We start from the raw sequence: 11,432 nt of genomic DNA on the forward strand, positions 1-11,432 counted from the left end.
AGGACTGAAATTTAGGTTCACATCTTTTAATTCTGCAAGAATCCACTGGATTAGGTTAAGTACTAGTACTGATATTTCTAAGACCTATGAGATCAGGGTCTTCTGAACTCTTGTTGGATTTCAGACAAGGCTGGGTAAGCTTTTGATCACATGCAATATGGGTTAAAACTTGCCTAGCCTTCCTTCTGAACATTACGTATTTATTAAACTCAGGTCATTTGTGTGTTTTTGTGGTTTCCAATATTTGGCTGTTTCCAAGTTTAAAAAAAAAAACAGAAATTCCTTAACTTAAAGCTCAAGAACATGACCCTTTCAAGGTGAATTAGTGACACTGACATATCAGATCAGATTTGTAGTCTGGAAGATTGTAAAACATGTAATATTTAGGAGTAACCCATAACAGAAACTTTAAATGGTCTCTTTCTCTTCTATATTTGCACAGCAATAGCACATGGCAGTTGCTCCTTAAAATAAGTGACTTTTTCGTAACAAAATAAACTGAAGGAGCCAATTTAAAACCAATTCCAACTGCAAACAGTCCTTATTTATTACTGACATGGTTTCATCCAACTCCTCAAAATGGTTAATACTGTTCTTCCACATAAAAACTAAATGTGCAGTACACTTCAGATAATGATGCATCCACATTTGTGACTATCTTATCTTAGAAAATTAAGCCTACTTGTCAAGAGCAACTCTATGAAGATGTACACTTTAAAGCTACAGTGCTATTTGAACACTTGCTTGAAAAGTGTACTTCTGCAGAGTTTGAATCCTGAAAGTGGATTCAACAGAGAAGGCCAAACACCATCATGTTCCTAAGCATTTTAATATGTAAATCACTGCCACTTGCTCATACTTTTTATATCATCATTCTGGGAGCCATCAAATCAATCAGCAGTCCCACTTTTATCAATCTTAATGCATTCTGTCTGCTGGAGTACTGTTATTTATAATTTGTCTTTTCCCATTGTGGATTATCCAGGCAGAAAGAGAGAGTCCCCAGTTACATTTCATACCAAGTCCTAAGTACATTCAGACAAGACTTTGTTTTGCTTTTTGTTGGTCTCACCTCTTAATCATGATAAGAAAGAGAAACAAAGCTATAAAAAGCAAACAGGCATTGAAAAAGCCACAGGGAGCCTGAGATTCAAAAATCTGTCCATGTAGTTGTTGTCATTTAAATCACTTTAAATGCCAACAGGATGAAGCACATTCATGAAATGGTAAAGGCAAATGCTATTGTCAAATAGGCACAGATTGAAGTTGATACGTAAAATTCTATCAAGGTCTCAAAATCAATTAGTTTGCTCTACTTTATGTTTCTCTTCTCACAGTCATGTGCATAGATTCATTGCTGCAGTAAGACATCATCCCAGATCTCACAGTGCTGAACTATGGTATATTTTACCATAAGAGAAACACAAATCTTACAAAGAAGGAAGTATAAATCCTATTAACTAGAAAAGCCCGAAAGATTGCGAAGAATCCAGGTAGTATCTATTTGCTCACAATTTAATAGGACCAGCCTGTTTTTGCCCTGTGTTTCCTTCATTTCACAGATGTCCAAATGCCAGAGTAGCTCCCTCTGTGAAGATCACTCCCTTGTTTACGAAGACTGTCTGAAAGTAATAAGTCAATATAAAGGCTCCTCTGTACTCGTCCCCCAGGCTTCCAATATCATGCAGTTCTGAAGGTGAATAAAACACAGCACATGCTATCATACTTCAGCTATAACATAAATAGCATAAATAAACATTTCACAGAGTCAGTAGGATTCCTAACAATGATGACAGTATGCTTTATGTTTAGCTTTTCAATATTAGGAAATCAAGTAATAACCCAACAGTTGTATCAAGCAGAATGAAGCAATCCACGGCACCACTACAGTGTGTTTGAAGCGGAAACGAGCTTGAACCAGAATCATAGCTCGCTGTGTGAGCCCTGCCCTTGAGAGGCAAATCTGAGTTGCATTTTGAAAACTGGAGCCCTCCCAGTTGCTTGCAGGTGGGCAGGTCTCAGAGATGCTGAATTTTGAATCAGCGATTCCGAGTTTTGAACTGAGCTAAGTGAAGTGTAGTTGAGATTCCTGTATGGTTAATTTTCTTTTGTGAAGTTATTTAGTAAAGCTAAAACCTAAAGGGAAAATACATGTTGTGTTCTGTTTTATTGCATGACCTGAGTTTTCTGTCTAAATTTGAGACAGCTCTAAATTACTCCTGACTTCTGTCAGATTATCAGTGAGATGCCTTGCTGGTCATGTTTGGGATTCTGCTCCCAAAGAGCAGACTTGATTCCATCATTAACACACTTTGTATTCATCTGCTCAACTGCAATAGAGGAGAAAGCACAAATTACATTTGTATTTTACCTTTTTTAGGAGTCAAAAAAAGTTAATACTTTTGTTTTCATTTTGGTAACAACTTAGTGACCAACTCCATAGAACCACGGGACTCTCATGCTAAGCTTGAGCGTGATTCTTGAAGCAAACTATTGTTTAAACTATACAGTATGCCAGAATTTCCACCGTTTCTACCCCCGTTTTCTTCTTAGACACCTTTTTTTCCACTTTTAATTGGATCCAAGTTTTATGCCAAAAAGTATAACTACAGATTCTGCTAGGTTGAGGACAGCTATATGCATAGGCATTTTTTTCCCCTCTCTTTCAAGTACATTTAACACAGTAGTCCGAAGGGATTTATCTTGACTTACTTATCTAACATAGGAGGAATACTCAGACTATTCCTCTTGGGCATTCATACGTTTAGGCCTCCCTGATGACCTACTAACCATCATTTCACTGTCATTAAGCTCATAATCTGCCACAGATAAAAAAACAGCTGAATCAGTAGCTGTCTCACTTCTCTCTGCTGAGGGAACACTTTCTTTTCCTAGACTCTTTCCTTGCAAGGATTCCTTCTGACTTGGGTTCATTACGGCACTGGCTGAGATTTCAGGGGATACTTGAACTTCCTTTGGATTGGGCCTCTGACCACTTATAACTCACCAATTGTTTGTTTTATTTGATGGATGGCTACCCCTTTTTTCCCCGTTTTTAATAAATCTTAAGTGGTTTACTAGCATTAGAAGAAAAAGCTTTGGCATTTAATAGCACCTACATAAATGATCAGGATGTATTTAATGCTGTATGTTTCTGAAGACTGATACTACTTAAGCTTGATTTGCTTGCTTTTTAAACTATTTCTCTTCCTCTCCAGCTGTTGAGTAAATACACTGCAAGCAGTGCTGCTAGCATGACCTACTGTTAAAGCTGCTCAATATTTTGCATTATAAATCTTGCTTTGAATTGTTCAGAACTTTGACCAAATTATTCTGTTCTGACTGACATCTTCCATTTCTTAAAAAGAAAAACCAAGCAGCATGCATCATTCAGTTTTTCTTCAGCATAAAAGCACAAAAGAAGGGCTGAGAAATGAGGTGAGAGAATTAAATTAGATCAGTTAGAGGTGTAAGGGTTCAAGTCTAAGAAAGAAGAATGGTCTCTGTGCGGGAAAAAATAATATTCAGTCATGTGATTAAAGAATGTGTCATGTATACAGGACAAGAGAACTAAATTAAAGACAAATATAAATCAGACTGCTATAATTCTTTAATTTTAATATTCATTTCCATATTTGTGATCAATGTGTATTTTAAAATATAGAAATCTTTTTGTATTTCATTCTGCATTGTGTAGATTCAGCTTGATGCAACATTTCCATTCAAACACTGACTTCCAAAAAACTGGTGTCCTCAAATCATAAGAGGGGTGTACTCACGAGACAGCTCAGAAAGTCTGATATAAAACCGCCAAGGAAAAGAAAGGGGGGAAATCAAAATAAAAATAGAGATTCTAGTCTTAAATTTAGCTCTAGGTGAAGATAGCAACATTTTTTTTTTTCATATGAGAAGAATAATGACTTCAGATTCTTGTGTGTTTTGGTAGGTTTAATCTGTCTTTTAAATGTACTCAACTATTGTCTTTTTTCAGATATTGCTGGTCTTTTTCAGCATTCAGTGAGTTCAGTGGACTTTGGTTTTTGCCCTGCATACAAACCTCATGGAAGCTGGCTGTAATGCAGCATTCTGCCAGATACGTATAGACACTGTAGGCTAGATTGTCTGCTTCCCACTACAAACACGAAGACTTTGGACCCACACATATTACCTGCAACAGAGAATAGAGAGTGTTAGGAGCCCCCAGTAGGATGTTTGCCACTCACTTTTCAAATGCTAGCAACTCAAAGACAGAAATATTCAATGGGAGTATCAAGATACTTGAAAGGTAACCCACGAGTTAACTGCAGCATTTTCTATTCATTTATCATAATCCACTTTTGCAGGGAAATAGTCCATCTTACTGAAATAATTCTTCAGTCAGGAGGAAAGAAGGTATCTATTTCAAAAGTAACACACTGGACAATCAGAATACTGCACATGCCATGAGATGTTTGTCTCTAAGTCTGTTGCAAAATATATTTTTATGTATAGATATATACATATCTGTAAAAATCTATCCACTTCTCTTTCTTTCATATTCTTATGTATGTAAAAACATATAAGTCTGAGCAGGTTTGTTTTTACACACACACACACACACACACAGAGACACACACACATACAGTAATGTCTACCTAGGCTCCTAGGCATACCATTTTGGTGAGCATGATATGTCCATTATGGCAGGAACTACTGAAATACAGTATTGAACTCAGCAGGCAGTAAGTAATGTGGTTTCTGCCACAGAATTATAGAAAACAATAGGAGGCACACTGCAGCAAAGATAGATACAAATTTACAGATGTCATTGCAGTAAGAGTCACGCTAAACTGCTGGAGGCCTACATGCTTGCAGTGAAATTGGTTGTCCTTTAAATGGTTTCTTCTAAAATGTAATTGCTTGGTTCTGGATAAGAAATAGACAGGAAGAGGAGCATGTATCCTTTTTCCTTTTGCAACTGTGTGAACCAGAAGAGTTACAGACAAAATTCGGAGTCAGGATAAATGATAAAGTCATTGTGTTTTTAAGGGAAAGCCAAACAGATTTTCTTCTGTTAGTTTCTAGACAAGATTCATTTACTACAGTAATCTCTTTAACACTTAAATACTGCCATGGTCACTATCTAAAAGCTTTATATATGATCCTGCAAGTCTGCAGTATAAGACAGTTACCTAGGTGCAAATCAAAGCCTGCCACATCTCTGAGATATACATACATTAGGCTACGCTTTTCTATTAAAGTCCACTTTAGCAACACATGCGTATAAACTGTGCATCCACTAACTGAAATTGAAAACGTAAACAGGCATTTTTCCCCTACTACAAAACAATGGAGTGTTTCAGCTTAAATACACAGTTCCATCTTTTACATATGAAATTTGAGCACCAATTTTAAATGAGTTATTCTATCTATTAATAAGCCATATAAAGCATGCTTCTAGTCTGTGTAAATCAAAGTGTATAGCAGCTATGATTAAACTAGTGGATAACTCCATGCTAAATTCATAAGTAGTTATGTTTGTGCCAGAATCTACTCAAATATAAACACAATCAAGTTGTGAATATATTTCTAAATAAAGGCACTGAAGAATAATGAAAAAAGCCAAGCAGAAATTGCAGTGCAAATAAAGAAATAAGCAACCAGTTTCTCAAGAGAAGAACAGAAGATAGATATAGTTACAGGCTAAAGCCCAAAGAGAAATGAGAATGATATACAAGAGTTTGCAAGGGAAAAGAGGTGATAAAACAGAGAGGAGAGAACCTGAGATTCATGAGAAGAGTCAGATCTATTCAACTGGGGATTAATTATGAAGGGGAATTAATAAGTCTGTCACCAGTGCAGATCCAGAAACTGGAATAGTGAACTAACCACCAGAGGAAGGACATAAAATGTGCTTCTGAAGTTGATGGAAGGTAGGGAAAATTCTATAATTATCCTTTATCTATAATTATCCTTAATTATCCTAATTAATCTTGATTGCCTTCCATGATGTAATGACCGGCTCTGTAGACAAAGAGAAAGCAGTGCATGTCTTTTACCTTGACTTTAGCAAGGCTTTTGACACGATCTCCCATAGCATTCCTGCAGGCTAACTGAAGAGCTACAAGACAGATTGGGGTGAACTTTAAGGCGAGTGAAAAACTAGCTGTACCATGGGACTCAAAGGTGGCGGTCAATGATTTAAAGTCTAACTGGCAGCCAGTTATAAGTGGCATTCCTGAGGGCTTAGTACTGGTGCTGATCCTGTTTAATACTTTCATCAATGAGCTGGACAACAGGGTAGTATTGAACAGCACCAAGCTGGGAGGAGCTGTGGGTTCACTGGGGGCAGGGCAGGGGGCTTTGCCTTTGCTCAACATTCATGGGTCAGCATTCTTTTTCAGCTCGTCAGAGTCCTGCATCTGGGATAAAATTAACCCCAGGTAAGGGCACAGGCTGGGGTGGCTACGTATAAAGCAGCTCTGCAGAAAAGGACTTGGTGGACAACGAGTTGAACATGAAGCAGCAGTGCACCCTTATGGCAATGAAGGCTAACAGCACACTGGACAGCATCAGCAAGAGTATAGCCAGGAGGTACAGGAAAGTCATTATTTCCCTCTGACTGACCCATGTGAAGGTGCATCCGAAATAGTGTCCAGTTTTGGATGCTCCCAGTAACAACTGTAGAGAGTCCAGCAGAGAATGAGTAAGACGGTTAAGGGACTGGAGCACATGACATACAAAGACAGACCAAGGGAAATGGGTTTGTTCGGGCTGGAGAAAAGAAGGCTAAGATGGAGACTCAGATGGCTGCCTTCAGCTACCTCAAAGTGAGTTACAGAGTAGACAGCATCAGACGTTTCTCAGAGGTGCCAGGCAAATGGATGAGAGATAATGTAGCACAGGAAATCTGCCTGGACCAAGGGAAAACTATTTTCAAAGTAAGAGTGGTTAAGGACTAAAACAGGTTCCCGGAGAAGTTTTGGGATCTCCATCTTTGGAGATTTTCAAATTTGTTTCAACAAGGTCCTGACCAATCTGATCAAACTTTGAAGTTAAGCCTGCTTTGAGTGGGACTAAATGACCTCCAGATATCCCTTCCAAACTCAATTATTCAATAATTCTGTGTTTGGGGTGGATATTCACAGTGGGCTCTAAAGTGACTTTTAGGGGCATTGTTACCTTCTAGCAGAGGACAGGAATGGACAAAAAGAATAATGAAAGTAATCACTACTGTTAGAGAGAAAATTTGGGGATATGATGACAGTGACAGCACCCATCTGAGAGTAAGGAATATTATTCTGCTGATTTGTATATAATTAGTTATGTACAGGGATAGTCACCATAACAATCACTGGCTTTGATAATTATGCCTAAGGAACATCAGTCTTTCTGAAAGCTGGTAGCAAAGGCAATAGTTCTTCAGCACTATGTTCAGACAAGCATCCCAGTCAAGTTAGGGTCCACAAGAGTTCTTCAGGAAGATCTAGATCTGAAGAGAAACTTGGAGAGAATTGGTGCATGTAAGGTTGCATGCATCCCCAAAATAAGGACCCTCTTCAGTGAAAGTAAGTAGGAGGAAGATTTTTGTCTAATCAATGTATGCCAGCTGCAAGGCTGTCTAAGCATCCTGACAGCTTGTTTGATCAATGAAAAAGAGAAAGAATCCTTTGGAGATGATCTAAAGTACAGGTTTTCTTTTATTTATATACTCCTGTCTCTAAACATCATAACTGCTGTTAATATTTGGTTTTTAGAAATACATTCTTTCTTGTTAGCTATAGGGGTAACTGTGGGGAACCAGCAAGCAAGACATTTCACATATCATACAATTGTTAAAACCAGATTACTGCCCAGTCCACCAAGGCAATACTAAGGATATTTAAGAGGTAAGGAATATCCCTCAGAAAAATGTACAGACCAGCTTATCAGGTGGTAACACAATGAGCAGCCTCACCACATGCTTTTGGGCTTGCAACAGGATAAGGGCAGGGTTCCTGTGCCCTGAAGGTCTATCAGTCTTGGCAGCAGAAAAGGCATCTCTGTACCTTCTCATCAGTGAGGCTTCTATATGTCCTTGGAGTACTGAGATGCTAAAATCAGCATAGACAGGTCTTATGAGATGAAACTGAAATTAAGAATATGGTTGGGAGAGAATCTTAACAGCTCCACACCTGTTTTTTAGTACACAGAGAAAAATTAGGTAAACGAAACTGCGATAACGGGTAAAGAGACACAAAAGGCAGGAGGTTGAATAGCAAACACACGTGAAGCCCCCCCCCCCCCCCCCCCAAAGAACCACAATAGAAGAGAGCAGAAGTCAATCCAGGTAATGAAAGTTACTGCACTTAATTCAGGTAAGAAATTGGGTGAACTTTGAGAGAAATAATTTACATTTTCCTGGATTAATGCAAAAAGCCTGGACAACATAGTGGAGGAACTGGCGCTACTGGTGCAGGACATTATACTTCTGTAACAGCCATAAAAGAAATATGGTGGAATAACAATCCTAATTTGAAATAGGTAGTGAAGGGTATCCTTCATCAGAAAGCCAGAAATAAAGGCAGTAGAATAGCATTGTACTTTAACAATGTGACAGGCTGTAAAGAAAAAAGAAAGTAATAACGTGGATAAAATGGAACAGGCTTATATGAAAAATGATTCTGAGGAAAGACTACAGAAAAGGTTCTGTCAGGGCAGGCTTTTCTAAACCCCCCTGAATCAGATTTGAACACAGATGGAGACTTCACATTATTATTGTAGAGAATAAAAGCTATCTGGAAATTTGTCAAGATGAAAGGTCCAGATGTTTCTGCATATGGTACTTGACAAGTTTCTTCAGCAACGAGCTTTGGAGTCAAAAATGCTGGGCCATCTTTGGTTGGCAGTGGGGAACTAATCATACAAAATATTTATGAAGTAAGTGATCACAGTTGATTCCAATTAAATTAAACAGAAGTATGTGCAAAAAGAAATCTGTAAGGGAAGTTTCAAAATCATTAATACTAAGAATTTAAGGGAGCTAGTGGATGAAGTCTGGTTGGCCAGAATGCTTGAAGATATTTCCTCTCCCTGTCCAAATCCTCTGAAATCAGTAGTAGGAAGCTTTCTTAAACTTGTATCCCAAGCAACATGAAAAATCTCATGTGGAGAGTTCCTTTTCTAATGGAATACATTGGCATCTCAGAAAGGTTGTTTAGAAGTAAACAGAGAGCTAAGCAAAGGGGAAGACTGACTGTTCACCAAAGAATGATGTAAAGACTTTGCCATCCTTCAGAGCTTTCAGGACCTCCATTTCTGTGACTGATTAAAAAGTCAATCAAGGAAGGTGAAGTGGCCATTGCTCTCTGTTCTGCTTTGATAGCCTTGGTCCTGAGGACACCACCTTGTATCAAGAAGACATTTCTACCAAAGAAAGCTGAGAGCATCTGGGCCTGGTTAATAAAGTCTGATTAGATTAGTGAGACCACGTGGAACATTTCCACTGGTGGAGATTGTTGAGGTGCTGTGGAGAAGGAGGAATATGTTTTACCTGCTACACCAGTGCAAGGCAGTCCTCGGAGTATGACTTGCACTGTTGTTGGTTACTTCCCGGCCGTCAGTGAAGGCAAAAGAAAGCCTTTTGTACATAGGAAAGACTGCAGCCCAGTTAGGACTGATGCTATTTAGGTTTTTGTACCTATAGTGTTTGCCCTGCAGACAAGATAATGCCTAGAGTATCAAAAGACACCCTGAAAACTGAAGAATTTTTTTGTCCCAAATGCCCTTGGTTTGGGGCATCTAACACTTGTTGTCTGAGTTAATTTTATTACTCCATCGACTAAATAAACTAGAGCTGGTTTAACTGACACTGGATGGAATACTTTCTGTAGGGAAAGTGCAAATGTTGCTTCTGATCAAATCAGTGCTTTTTCTCTACAATTTAGATTTAATAGCTCAATGTATATAGCAGGATTCAAAATGCCAGAACTTTCCAAATGCTTTTCCACTCCTGCCACTTCAGCTGTGTTACAGCAGAAGATTAACTACTAAGAGTTCAGGGATCTAACTGCTACATTTTTGTATATTCATCATGATTGGTATTTATTTGTTTGTTTGCTATAACTTCTGTATTTCAGGTTATGCCTAGGAATGTTTCCATTCCCATCACGGAAAAGTGGCAAGAAACTAAAGTGGTAAAACTGTCCTTTTTTATCCCTTCATCAATCTGGATTATATTTTAAGAACCTGCAGCCAGTTATTTTTGCAACAGAGAAACCTCTCCCTCCCATGTTTTTTCTTCCCCCCTCTTTAAAGCAGGGCTTTTTTCTTCCTCTCTTTGGCAATCATTTTGTAAGTAAATTACCCACATTCAGTGGACAGAAGTGGTAAGTCAGGTGCTGGGCACCTAAACTGCCCTCAGCATCACAGCGTTTTGGTAACGCTCCTCAGATTTAACCATCTTTGAATATTCAGGCTCGCTCTCTTTTGGCCTATATCAAAAGGGGTCACTTTCTTAAGGACCTAAATCAAAAGCAAAAGTTGATTTATGGCATTTGCAACTATGTTGCAAGAGTTTGCATAAAAGTGACCTACAACGCTCAAAACAGTCTGGGAAAGAGAGACTGCAAGTGAGGGGGACTATTTCCCACTAGAGCAGCGAGAGTCATCTTTTGTGACAGTTGCCTTGTTTCACCATCTGCACAACGCAAATTCAAAAGGTACACACTGACACACAAATTGCAAACATTTCCCTCACTAATTATACATGTAGAAAATTAAGCGGTTTTGCATACTGTAAAACAGCAAGCAAGGATACATGCTTTTATAACACTTACTTTAAAACCCCACTATTTGTGACAAAAGCAACCCTGACAGCACTTTGCATCATCAAAATCAACAACTGTGTTACATAACCTTATTCCCTGTGATATGCAAATTCCTTGGCTTAGGAACATGCTTCTCAAAGGAAGTTGTGCTGGTTTTAGCCTGGCCTAATAGACGGCTGGATAATAGTGCAGAGATCTCTGCAGCTCTGTATTCAAGTTTGGGGATCAGAGAAAATGGAGGCAAGTCATTAATCACATCATTGTGGGGTTCTTTTATTGTTTCATGAGGAAACATCAAGCTGCATGGCTGGAAGACTTGCCCTTTCTGTCAGTTAGAAAATGATAAAAGTGCTTCTTAAAATAATCTTAGTCTAATACCGTGACTTTCATGCACAGTATAAAATTGCCAGGTCTCTACCATACTTCAAAGAATATGATTAGCAATGAATGCACTCTTTTTATTGTGCTCTCATTTTGCAGAGACACTTGAAAATGGTAAATCTACTCAATGCTAGTAGTACTTGGCTCGGTTTTTTTCTTTGTGAGATGTTAGAGTGTTTAATCATCTAGTTAAAGGCAGCAATCATTTGCCTAAACCGAGAAATAATTCAAGTAATGAGATATGCAAAACAGACACATACGCAC

At 38.4% G+C, this 11,432-nt stretch overlaps 1 long non-coding RNA gene across 1 annotated transcript; it reads right to left on the reverse strand.

The window, feature by feature from the left end:
- Positions 1 to 1,111: 1,111 nt before the first annotated feature.
- On the reverse strand, positions 1,112 to 4,168 carry LOC112995180 (uncharacterized). The gene is made up of 2 exons (XR_003262119.2): positions 4,058 to 4,168; positions 1,112 to 1,690 (listed from the first exon to the last, which is right to left on the reverse strand). It is a non-coding gene; the product is annotated as an uncharacterized LOC112995180 (long non-coding RNA).
- Positions 4,169 to 11,432: the final 7,264 nt, after the last annotated feature.

The sequence above is a fragment of the Dromaius novaehollandiae genome, chromosome 3 (genome assembly GCF_036370855.1).
Source record: "Dromaius novaehollandiae isolate bDroNov1 chromosome 3, bDroNov1.hap1, whole genome shotgun sequence".
NCBI lineage: Eukaryota > Metazoa > Chordata > Aves > Casuariiformes > Dromaiidae > Dromaius > Dromaius novaehollandiae.